Source organism: Balaenoptera musculus, chromosome 3, assembly GCF_009873245.2.
Source record: "Balaenoptera musculus isolate JJ_BM4_2016_0621 chromosome 3, mBalMus1.pri.v3, whole genome shotgun sequence".
NCBI classification, from domain to species: domain Eukaryota; kingdom Metazoa; phylum Chordata; class Mammalia; order Artiodactyla; family Balaenopteridae; genus Balaenoptera; species Balaenoptera musculus.
The window spans coordinates 103,598,068-103,610,315 of NC_045787.1; the positions used below are offsets into that span (position 1 = coordinate 103,598,068).

Genomic DNA, 12,248 nt, shown 5'->3' on the forward strand with positions numbered 1-12,248 from the left:
TCCTCTGCAGAGTTTTCACAGGTGCCTAAGGCAGAATGCAAACTCTGGTTTACCAGAAATCTCACAATGACTTCTAACCAGTCTGGGCTAAACTTTCCCTGTGGCTATGGAGGGGTTGGTCAGTAGCTATACCTAGGTTTGAGTCCCAGCTTGGTGACATACAAGCTGTGAGACGTGAGATGACTTCATGAAACTTGCTGAGCCTCAGCCTCCTCCTCTGCAAAATGAGGATGAGGACTCCTTTATGGAATCATTTCCAGCATTGCACACATGCATGTTAAGAAGCCTGCCACCGGCTATAGTCCCAAGTGGTGCTGCTGAAATGGGCAAGTTCATGAAACCCAAGAATGTGGTTCTGATCCTGGCTGGATGCTACTCCAGACACAAAGAAGTCATGTGAAGAACATTGATGATGGTACCTTAGACCGACCCTAGAGCCATGCTCTGGTGGCTGGAATCGACCGCTATCCCTGCAAAGTGACAGCTGCCATGAACAAGATGAAAATCACCAAGAGGTCAAAGATCAAGTCTTTTATGAAAGTTTATAGTTATAATCACCTCGTGCCCACAAGGTACTCTGTGGATATCCCCCTGGACAAAACTGTTGTCAACAAGGATGTCTTCAGAGACCCTGCTCTCAAACACAAGGCGCAGTGAGATACCAAGGTCAAGTTCAAGGAGAGATACAAGACCGGCAAGAACAAATGGTTCTTCCAGAAGCTGCAGTTTTAGGTCTGTCTTCTTTCAGTTATTAAAAATACCAAAACAAAACAAAACAAAAAGTCTACCAACCATCACCACAAATGTGGTGATCTTTATAAAAAACTCTGCCAATTTGTTACCCAATTGGATCATCGTCTGCATTTTTTTATAACTAGTAGAGAATATTTTTCACTTGTTTATTAGCCATGAACATTTCTTCTTCCATAAATTGCATGCTTGTATCCTGACTCACATCTTAAAAGATACCAGGAAATAAATTTTTAATACTAAACTATCACAGACAGTACCATCACGGTCAGCTGTTGTAAATTCGGCCCAGCCTCACCATTCGTCACTGTTTTTAAAAAAATTACAAGATGAATGCTAAATTGAAGAGAAGTAATCAACAGTAAATAGAAACATATTAGTAAATGAATCTCTTTCTCTTTGCCGGTATTTAAGAGATAGTAGTTCATGCTCTTCTAAATGCCTGAAGATTTTGTAGAGAATCATCATTATTAATATTCTTTGTTATACCACTGTTACAAACAGGTGAAATAAACAACCACCTAAAAAACAGGATTTCAGGATTACCAAGAAGGATAAAGGGAAAATACCAAATATCCTGGCCCTGGGCTTATGTAGACTACACGAAAAATATAAAAACACATGTCTTCAAAAGAAACAGTGGTGATCAAATTAACCAATTGTGAATAAGTTTCTAATAATATTGTTAAATAGTTAGCCAGAAATAAACCCTAACATTTATGGTCAATTCATTTTCAACAATAGTGTCAGGAAAACTGGCAAAAGAGTTAAGTGCTAGGACAACGCGCAAAAGAATGAAGTTGGACCACTACCTCATAATACACTCAAGAATTAACTCAGGGACTTCCCTGGTGGTCCAGTGGTTAAGAATATGCCTTCCAATGCATGGGATGCAGGTTTGATCCCTGGTTGGGGAACGAAGATCCCACATGCCGTGGGGCAACTAAGCCCGTGCGCCACAACTACGGAGCCCATGTGCTCTGGAGCCCACATGCCACAACCAGAGTGAAGCCCACGCGCCACAACAAAGATCCTGCATGCTGCAACTAAGACCCAACGCAGACTAATTAATTAATTAACTTAAAAGAAAAGAATTAACTCAAAGTGGATCAAAGACCACTAATGTAAATGCTAAAACTCTTAGAAGAAACTCTTAGAAGACCTTGGGTTAGGCAATTATTTCTTAAGTATAACACCAAAAGCACAAATGATAAAAGAAGATTGATAAATTGGATGTTATCAAAATTAAAAACTTTTGTGCTTCAAAGGACACCATCAAGAAAGTGAAGAGACATCTACAGAATGGGAGAAAGTATTGCAAATCATGTATTGGGAAAGGAACTCATATCCGGAATATATGAAGGATACAACTCAATAATAAAAAAGACAACCCAACTTGAAAATGGGCAAAGGATTAAATAGATTCTTCTCCAAATAAGAGATATAAATGCACAGAAAAAATGCTCAACATCATTTGTCATTAGGAACATGCAAATCAAAAGGATAATGAGATACCATTTCAAATCCACTAGAAGGGTTATAATCAAAAAAAAAAAAAATAGTAAGTGTTGTCGGGCATATGGAGGTATTGGAACCCCCATCCATTGCTGGTTGGAATGTTAAAATGGTGCAGCCACTTTGGAAAACAGTTTAGTAGTTATTCAAACAGTCAAACATAGCAATTTTACTCCTGGGTGTACAACCAAGATAATTGAAAATATATGGCCACACGAAACTTGTACACAAGTTTCCATAGCAGCATGATTCATAAAGCCAAAAAGTGGAAACAACCCAAATATCCTCCACCTGAAGAATGGATAAATACAATGTGGTATATCCATACAATGAAATACCGTTTGGTCATAAAATGGAATGAATTCCTGACACATGCTACAATGTGGACAAAACCTGTCAACATGCTAAGTGAAAGAAGCCAGCTACAGGGCCTTCCCTGGTGGCGCAGTGGTTGAGAATCCACCTGCCAATGCACGGGACACAGATTCAAGCCCTGGTCCGGGAAGATCCCACATGCTGCAGAGCAACTAAGCCCGTGCGCCACAACTACTGAGCCTGTGCTCTAGAGCCCATGAGCCACAACTACTGAGCCCGCATGCAGCAACTACTGAAGCCCGTGCGCCTAGAGCCCACACATGCTCTGCAATGAGAAGCCACCGCAATGAGAAGCCCGCGCACTGCAATGAAGAGTAGCCCCCGCTCGCCACAACTAGAGAAAGACTGTATGCAGCAGCGAAGACCCAACACAGCCAAAAGTAAATAAATAAAATTTAAAAAATAAAAAAAAAAGAAGCTAGCCACGAAAGATCACATACAGTATGATCCCATTTATATAAAATACCCAGAATAGGTACTTTCTCTCTCTATAGCTGAGATATGAAATATCGCATATAGAGCAATTACATTAGTAGATTAGCTGTTGCCGAGGGCAGAGAAAGGAGGTGGTGGGGGGATGGAGAGTAACTACTAATGAGTACAAGGTTTCTTTTCGGAGTGCGGAAAATGTTCTAAAATTAGATGATGATGGTGGTTGTGTAACTCAGTAAATAAACTAAAAACCACTAAATTATACACTTTAAACAGGTGGACTTTACATTCTGTACATGATATCTGAGGCTGTTTTTAAAACCTTCAAAAACAGATAATTAGTTACTTTATATAAGGCCCTATGATTTTATTATAAATGTTGGTAAAAATAATTATAAATGTTGGTAATAATTATAGCAACTTACTGAATGCTTATTATGTGCCAGACAATATTCAAAGTCTTTGCTAGTACTAACTAATTTACTTTCCCAACAAACCTATTAGGCAAATACTATTATTTTTCCCATTTTACAGATTAGAAAACTGAAGCTATTAAGTTGCATCGTAAGAATTCAAACACAGAGAGTCTGTGTTTTTAAATAAAATATGTACTAGCCCTGGAATCCAATAGCAAAATATGGGGAGAAAATCCCTAAAATTCAGAGAATTGGGGACATTTTAAAATATTATGATTAATGGCAAAGCCTAAAAAAGTTAATACCTAAGAGTAAAAGAAAAAGTTACTTCACACAATAGCAGTGGAAATGAAAGGCTGTAGATTATGCAATCCTGCTCCTCTCTTGTCCCGTATAAAGACAACAGTAGACACAAATGGGCTGTTGCTGAGACTCCCTGGTATGTTTTCATTCTCCCGTGAGTGACAGGAGGAGGAATTCTACAGAGCTGCACGGTGTGAACAGGAGCCAGATTACCAGGCCAGGAGTGAAGAGAGAGCCAGGAGGGCAGCCCCAGCTCCGCCACTAATTATTCACGTGACCTTGGGTGGGTCATCTGACCCTTCTGAACACAAATGATACATCTATAACATGAAATATCTTTAGGTCCCTATTTCTTTCAGAATCTCATTATCTACCGTCTAGTTTCTAGACTAATCTCAGAAACATTTTGGCCAGTGTTATGTTTACTCCCAAACAAATCTTGCTCAAATCTGTTTCATGGACTTCTCCAAACATGTCTTTTCTGGCCCTCTGTCAACTCCTCTAGCCCCTGGTGCTCCAGCTGTGGGGAGGGAACTGAGAAGGTGTGTCTGTTCCTCACTTTGAATGCAAAAGTCCCCTTAAAAGTAATAAAAATCCGTTTAGTAAATGTTGGATGTATTTCCAGGATTACCAAACAATTTGACAGTCCTTTAGAGTAAAACATAATTTTGATGATGATGAAATATTCATTGTGATTATCTCTGGGAACTGAGGATTACAGATGATTTTTAAATTTTCTTCCTTATATTTTGTGTATTTTGTCTTATAAACCAAAAAAGTATGTTTTTAAAACCTTATGGTACAACATTACGAACCACATTAACCACATTATTTAACCACACTAAAAATAATACCAAAAAATCCCTTATGGGGGCATTAAAAAATCGTATGCTGTTCATAAATATCTCTCTGGAAATTATTACCAATTTGTGTAAAATCAAACAAGACAGAATATGCTATAACTCCTATGCAATTTGTCAGATGATAATGCTATTTAAATCAAAGGGCACAGTTTTTTAAATATGGTAACTCGGGGCTTCCCTGGTGGCGCAGTGGTTGAGAATCTGCCTGCCAATGCAGGGGACACGGGTTTGAGCCCTGGTCTGGGAAGATCCCACATGCCGCAGAGCAGCTGGGCCCATGAGCCACAATTGCTGAGCCTGCACGTCTGGAGCCTGTGCTCCGCAACAAGAGAGGCCGTGACAGTGAGGGGCCCGCGCGCCGCTATGAAGAGTCTCCCCCGCTTGCCACAACTAGAGAAAGCCCTCGCACAGAAACGAAGACCCAACACAGCCATAAATAAATAAATAAATATGGTAATTCTGGGGCCATACTCATACATTTACCATGCACTGAAGTTGGAACATTTAAATGTTTACTGTGGAGTGAGGGAGTCAGCTTGTACTGGCTCACAAGAGCTAGTGGTCAGCACCTCTTCCTAAAGCCATGTTCAGTGGCATCACATTGGTAACTTAAAATCAACCATGGTGGGAGTATTTACACTCTGGAAGTTGGCAGATGCTCCAAGTCAGAGAACTTGGGTTTTCAAATTTCTTTCCCTAATATGACAGAGACCAAATGCATGAAAAGAAAGATTGCCTTAAGTCTGATATGTCCATGTTTACTGGAACAGCAAGATCAACTTTCTGGAACAGCAAAATGAACTTTCTAATCTTTCCGGGAGCAAAACTTTCTTTAAAATGACCAACTGCTGCAGACAGTAATAGTTTTCCATCATGGGCAACACAGTCAGTCTCTCTACATCCTCTCAGAGAAGGGCTCACAACTTTAGGGGAGGAACTAACCCCTTTCCAATCTTAGAAACCACAGAATAAAGGAGCTTGAAGCAAGAGGAAGGGACTTTAGATATGACCTCATCCATTAGTTAGACTGGAATATTCTAGGCTGCTTGGTGGGGCCATTAGCACCAATGTCAACACTCCATGGGCCCGAATTGTTAACCCTTGCTCTCCCTCTGGGGTTAAGTCTTCCACAAGCCACATGCAGGCACACAGCTGATGTGACTCCAAAAAGGAAATCATATCTTTCAATTATATTATAATAATCCACTGAGCTTTAGAGAAAATATGACCAGCTCAAATCATAATCTTCCCTCCTCATCATCAATAGCATTTTCTGAATGCTTACTATGCACAGGCTTCATGTTTGAAGTTTACATTATCATCAAGTTCTCACAATAATCTTTTAATGATACTATTTTCATTACCATTTTTACGGAGGCTTGGAGAGGTTAAGTACCTTTCCAAAGTAACGCAGCAAGAAAATAATGGAGCCACCCTTCCGATCCAGGCAACCTGACCCCCAAGCCCACACCCTAAACCACAACATTACACAGCCCACTCCAGGAATGTGAGTAAATTCACATTACACCCAACACTGGTTTGCCATATATGGCTATTCCACGATGAAGTCTGAATCTCCGTGTAACCTCACCAGGCCATATGTTCCTTTGCTCAAATGGCAGCAGTATGTGTGTAGAGTATACAAACTAATTTTATTAATACTAGCCTGAACAAAGCATAATCCATCAGATAAATCTTAAAGCACAAATATTTATGTTACTTAATTGTAGAGGAAATCTAGTTTATTTATAAATGGAAATTTATATTCCATTCCTTGGAAAGCTGGTTTTCAAGCTCTGTTTATCTGGTAGTTTCAGGTTGGTCTTGTGCCTCAAAATCCAATTCCCACAGCTCTAGGAGGAGGAGAATATACAGGCATGAATCTCCACTTCCTATCTAGCCTGACACCAGTAGGCATATTTGTTCCTTATTTGTGGACTTCGGAATGGTTGGATGTAATAACTGTCGACTGAAAAAAAAATACGCGCAACCTAAAAGTTGAGAGTTAAGTTTTATTCGGCAGCAATTTTTAGGACTTCAAGCCCGGGAGGCAGCACCTCAAGTAACCCTGAGAGAACTGTTCCAAGGAGGCAAAGGGAGGAGCTAGGTTATATAGAAGTTTTGCAACAAAAGGCAGGAAGTCTGAACATCAGAAGATTATTGTAAATTAAAGAAAACCAGATATTCCAAGTTAAGGAATTTAGCACTTTTCTGTGTATGGGAAGGTGCTAGAGTCTGGGCACACTGAAATCATTCCTTTGATATGCACCTCAGCTATCTGGGGCCAGTATCCTGTATTTTCACATCCTGAATTTCCTCAGGGCTCAACATAGGGAGTGGCTGCAGTCTGATGGCTGCTAGATGGCAGGTATTCTTTCCTTCCTGAGTTCCCTCAGGGCTCACCAGCTCACCATCGGTGGTGGCTGCAATCGCTGATGACTGTGACATCCTTTGCTTACTGATATGGCAGGAAATATTCCATTTCTCATAACCAAAGATTATCATCATTGCATAAGATGAAATCCTTGGAACTATGGACCTTGTTTCATTGAAGTAAGAAAAAAAATCTTACAGGAAAACTTTAATGAGCCGGGTTTAAGGAGAGAAAACTAGAACTAGAGAAGACTTTCAACATCATCTAGGCTGGGGCTTTCAAACTCAAATGCAGGTTATGAGAGTAAGTGAAACAAAGCAAGCAGAGTGAGGCACTGAGGAAGGCTGGAGACTGAGGCAAACTGCAGAGGTCAGCCCCATCACAGCTTAGTACCAGCCAACTATTGCCATACTCTTGTCAGGTCTGATTTTCCAGGCAAGGCCAGATAACCATGTTTTCTATGAAATGTATAGGAAATTTCTACTTACAAAACATGGTAGAGGCCAAATAGAACATGTCAGCAGGCCAGATCTAGCCTACTATCTCTTCACGTAGTAGAAGAGAAAAAAGTCCAGAGATGTTAACTGAACTCACAGTGTGGGAGAGCCCACATTGATTGTTCTCTTTTCTATGTCAGACTCTTCTACAGTCTCTGTTTATAAAGACATAGCACTGTGACTTATTGGAGAGCATCAGCAAAATGAGGTGTTTCCATCATTGCTGGTCTTACTTAAAACTGCCTGCTAGTTGTCAGTTTTTGTCTTGTTTGGTCTTGCTTATTAATCTCCCTTTCCATGGAAGGCTATAAAAGGTCTCTGCTACCTTTATTTTCATTGTGTTCTGGTTGTTATCATAGATTATTCTTTTTTTTGCCAGTGTCTCTGCTCCTTTTATAGCTATATTTACAAAAATGTCTTACTCCAGTTATTTCTCTTTGATCACCTGGTCTTTGTTTTAATTTTCACACATAAAAATGAAAGCTGTGGCAAAGGGTAGAAGTGCCTTGAGCAGAGACCACATCTAAACAGTCAAAGGGGTCAAACAATGGCAGCTCTGTGCCTGCAAGTGTAGACTGATGCACAGCAGTCAACTGCCATCCGTTTAAATAAAGCAATCAGTCACATTTTCTTTCAGTGGCCATGTGCCATCAGAACCTTATTCCTGTTTGAACATAAAGTCCAGATGTAACTACTAGCAAATTTTTTAAGATTCCTCATGGGCATCTCATATCACGAAGTGAAATTCAGTGGAAAAGCCACACCTGCCTTCAGACCCTCCCATCAGCACCTGTAGTTTAACACTGACAAGCTCTAGAGAAGGCATGAGCGCTCCTCTTTTTCTACCACTTTCTGCTGATTTCTATGCCTCCCTCCCGCCTCACGGTTGTCCTTACCTTCTGGCTCTTGAAGGCATTTGAGTTTGTGACCCATGCTCTGGAGTTTCAGGAAATCTCATCTCTGGCACAATTTCTTATGATAAGGAATGAACTCAACATCTTACATAAGAGTTCAGTCAATACTGTTTCCAATACTTCGAAGCTACCTCCCATAGACCGGTAGTTGCTGCCTAAATGAAACAACTGTATCACCAGGTGATTGCAGTAGTGAGTCCACTCATCCCCTTCTGCTTCTAAAGCATCATGCACATGGCCATCAACTTAGTCTTTCCTCATTTTATTCCCAGTACCTACAACATAAAGCTTAAACTGCCCACTGGCATTCAGGGCCCTTCATAATTCAGCCTCCATCTAAATGTTCAAAGCTCTTCCCTTACCGCTCCAGCACAAACTCTCCACTCTCACGTACACGCCTGGTCCACGCCTGGTCCACGCCTGTTCATTTGCTCACAAGCCCTGCTCCCTTCCCTTTCCGCCTTTCCAGCTTCTCCTCATTCTTCAGAGCTCAACTCAAACTCCACCTTTTCCACTAGGCTTTTCTAAATCATCCCAGTCTCAAATGACCTTGCCTCCTTTTAAATATAAACGCCTAATAAACTTTTCTTGAATGAATCAATCAATTCTGTCAAGACCACATTCTTATGACCACTTAATTATGGCCAAACTGCTTAAACTTTTTAAGATATATTTTCATCATCTGTAAAAATGTGGTTTTGGCAAGGATTAAATGAGATGTGATTATGAAATTATCTAGCAGAGATGCCACATAGACTCAAAAGATATTAGGTAGTACAAAGATTCAAGAAATATTAGCCTGATTTACTGCCTTCTTCCCTCTTTTATTGTTAATTAACTTTTCAATTCCATATATTTTCTCTTCCTAGCTCCATTATTGGAGCAAGGACCCATTTCTTTTTTTTTTTTTTTAATTTATTTATTTATTTGTTTATTTTTGGCCGCGCTGGGTCTTTGTTGCTGCGCGCGGGCTTTCTCTAGTTGTGGCGAGCGGGGGCTACTCTTGGTTGCGGTGCGCGGGCTTCTCACTGCAGTGGCTTCTCTTGTTGCAGAGCACGGGCTCTAGGCACGCGACCTTCAGTAGTTGTGGTGCGTGGGCTTCAGTAGTTGTGGCTCGCGGGCTCTAGAGCACAGGCTCAGTTGTTGTGGCGCACAGGCTTAGCTGCTCCGCGGCATGTGGGATCTTCCCGGACCAGGGCTCGAACCCGTGTCCCCTGCATTGGCAGGCAGATTCTTAACCACTGCGCCACCAGGGAAGTCCAGGACCCATTTCTTAAAATATTTTTGTATCACTCACTGCAGCTAGCATGGAGCCTTACTGATAAAATATTATTGAAAAGAAAGCTCCTTTATTGAAAAATATGTCCAAAGACTGGATGCTGACCCTGGGATTTCCTCCTTCAGAGACATTTTTTCCTGAGTTAAGCATTGCCCCCAGTTAAAATCCAAACCTGCCTGGGAAACAGTAACATGTTTCATTAGTTATAATATCTGTACTGATTAGACTTTTTTGTTTATAAGGAGCAGAAACTACCTTATAGGTTGTTGCTATTATATGAGGTATGGTGATGGGTTTGATTTTTTTTTTTGATTGAAGTATAGCTGATTTACAATGTTGTGTTAGTTTTTTTGGGTTTTTTAAATATTTTATTTATTTATTTATTTATCTATGGCTGTGTTGGGTCTTTGTTGCTGTGCACGGGCTTTCTCTAGTTGCAGCGATCGGGGGCTACTCTTCGTTGTGGTGCACAGGCCCCTCATTGTGGTGGCTTCTCTTGTTGCAGAGCACGGGCTCTAGGCATGTGGGTTTCAATAGTTGTGGCATGCAGGCTCAGTAGTTGTGGCTCGCGAGCTCTAGAGCACAGGGTCAGTAGCTGTGGCACACAGGCCCAGTTGCTCCGTGGCATGTGGGATCTTCCCAGACCAGGGCTTGAACCCGTGTCCCCTGCATTGGCAGGCGGACTCCTAACCACTGCGCCACCAGGGAAGCCCGTTGTGTTAGTTTTGAGCATACAGCAAAGTGATTCAGTTTTGTAGATAGATGGATGATACATGACATAGATAGATAGATAGATATACTCTTCCATTATAGGTTATTACAAGATATTGAATATAGTTCCCTGTGCTATACAGTAGGTCCTGGTTGCTTACCTATTTTATATATAGTAATGTATATCTGTTAATCTCAAATTCTAAATTTATCCTTCCCCCACCTTTTCCCATTGGTAACCATAAGCTTGTTTTCTATGTCTGTCTCTTTGTTTTGTAAATAAATTCATTTGTATCATTTTTTTTAGATTCCACATATAAGTGATATCATATGATATTTGTCTTCCTCTGTCTGACTTACTTCGCTTGGTATGATAATCTCTAGGTCGTAATGGGTTTGATTAATACACTTTAGTATAATTTAGCTTATCTAATAACTTTCCAACATAAAATTACAACACAAAAGGGGAACATAAGGGGAAATATAAGGGGAAAAAGAAAAATACGTATACTGCACTATCAGAAAAGGATAAGGAGGGAGGCTGGGTGCAATGCACCATCACAACTGCAGCAAGACAACACTTGGAACCAGGGTGACCACCTGCCTTGACTGGCCCAACCCTAAGAGGTTCCTAGAATGTGGGGCATTCAGTGCTAAAATTAAGAATATCCTGGACAAACTGGGATAAACTGGTCGCCTTATTAGGCATCAGTAAAATCCCACTGAAACATACACTTTATCTAATTTCAAAAGTGTGCTTAGAGTCAGTACTACACACGGAGCAACACAAACCTGCCCCTGGCTGGTTATCAGCTGGTTAGAGCAAAGTGCTAACAAGAGCAAGGCTAAAGGTTTGATTTCCCAGGAAACTTTGCTCTCTTCCACTATCAGAATCTGTGTACTTCACTTAAGCCCGTCGTTCTCCAATGTCACTGACTAATCACAAAGGGAAGAGAAGAGAGAACATAGCTACATTGGACCAAATCCTTCCCTGCCACTAGTAACACTGGTGAAAAACTGATGTTTTTCTTGTGAATAAACATTAAGTGATTGAAGAAGTTGAAGATCATCACATAGGAAATTTATTTTCCTTCCTGCTTCTAGTAGGGTTATAAATAACAATAATGATAATACATAGAATATTCTGCTATATGATTTCATTCTAATCTCCTGAGAGACGCATGGCTGATACCACTCTCAGCAGGGCTGGGATCACCTGTGGTTAGACAGCCAGAAGCAATGGATGGAGCCTGAGCCCTTGCCTCCTAGTGTTTTTTTTTATTTGTTTGTCTTTGTTGTCATCACCATTTTGGTAGAGGGCTCAGCCTCCTATAACCAGCAAAATACACAACCTGAATGTTGAGGCTCCCCGAACTTTGTACATATCACTTCCATAAGAACTCCAGAACTCTTCTGGTCCCAAAGACCAAGCAGCACAGCCTTAAGGCTCCTATGTGTCTTACCAAATGTGGGCTGATTATTTCCTGTATGGTAAAGGCATAAAGCACATCCACATTCCTTGCCCTGTTGATCAGGCTCAGGGGGTTAAAGAAAGCACCCCTGCTTTTAATGTTTAGATCTTGCCTGGCTGTGCATCTCATTGTCTTAAGTTTTTCCTTTTCCATAGACTTTTCTGCCTAAATCCAGAGTTATATGGTGTTCCTATTAGTAAACTGAAAGCTGAGTTTGCCAAACACGTTTATTTCTCCTTCAGAGCAAATGGGTAGGATGAAAACTACTCTTGTCATACTTACATGTTACTCATTAACTGACTTCAAAAAAAAAAAAATTGCCTCAGCTAGATTAGGAGTCATGTGAA

The 12,248-nt window shown here is 40.7% G+C and overlaps 1 pseudogene; it reads left to right on the forward strand.

Annotated features, from left to right (window-relative positions):
- Positions 1-322: 322 nt before the first annotated feature.
- Positions 323-732, forward strand: LOC118893579 (annotated as a pseudogene).
- The last annotated feature ends 11,516 nt before the right edge of the window (positions 733-12,248 follow it).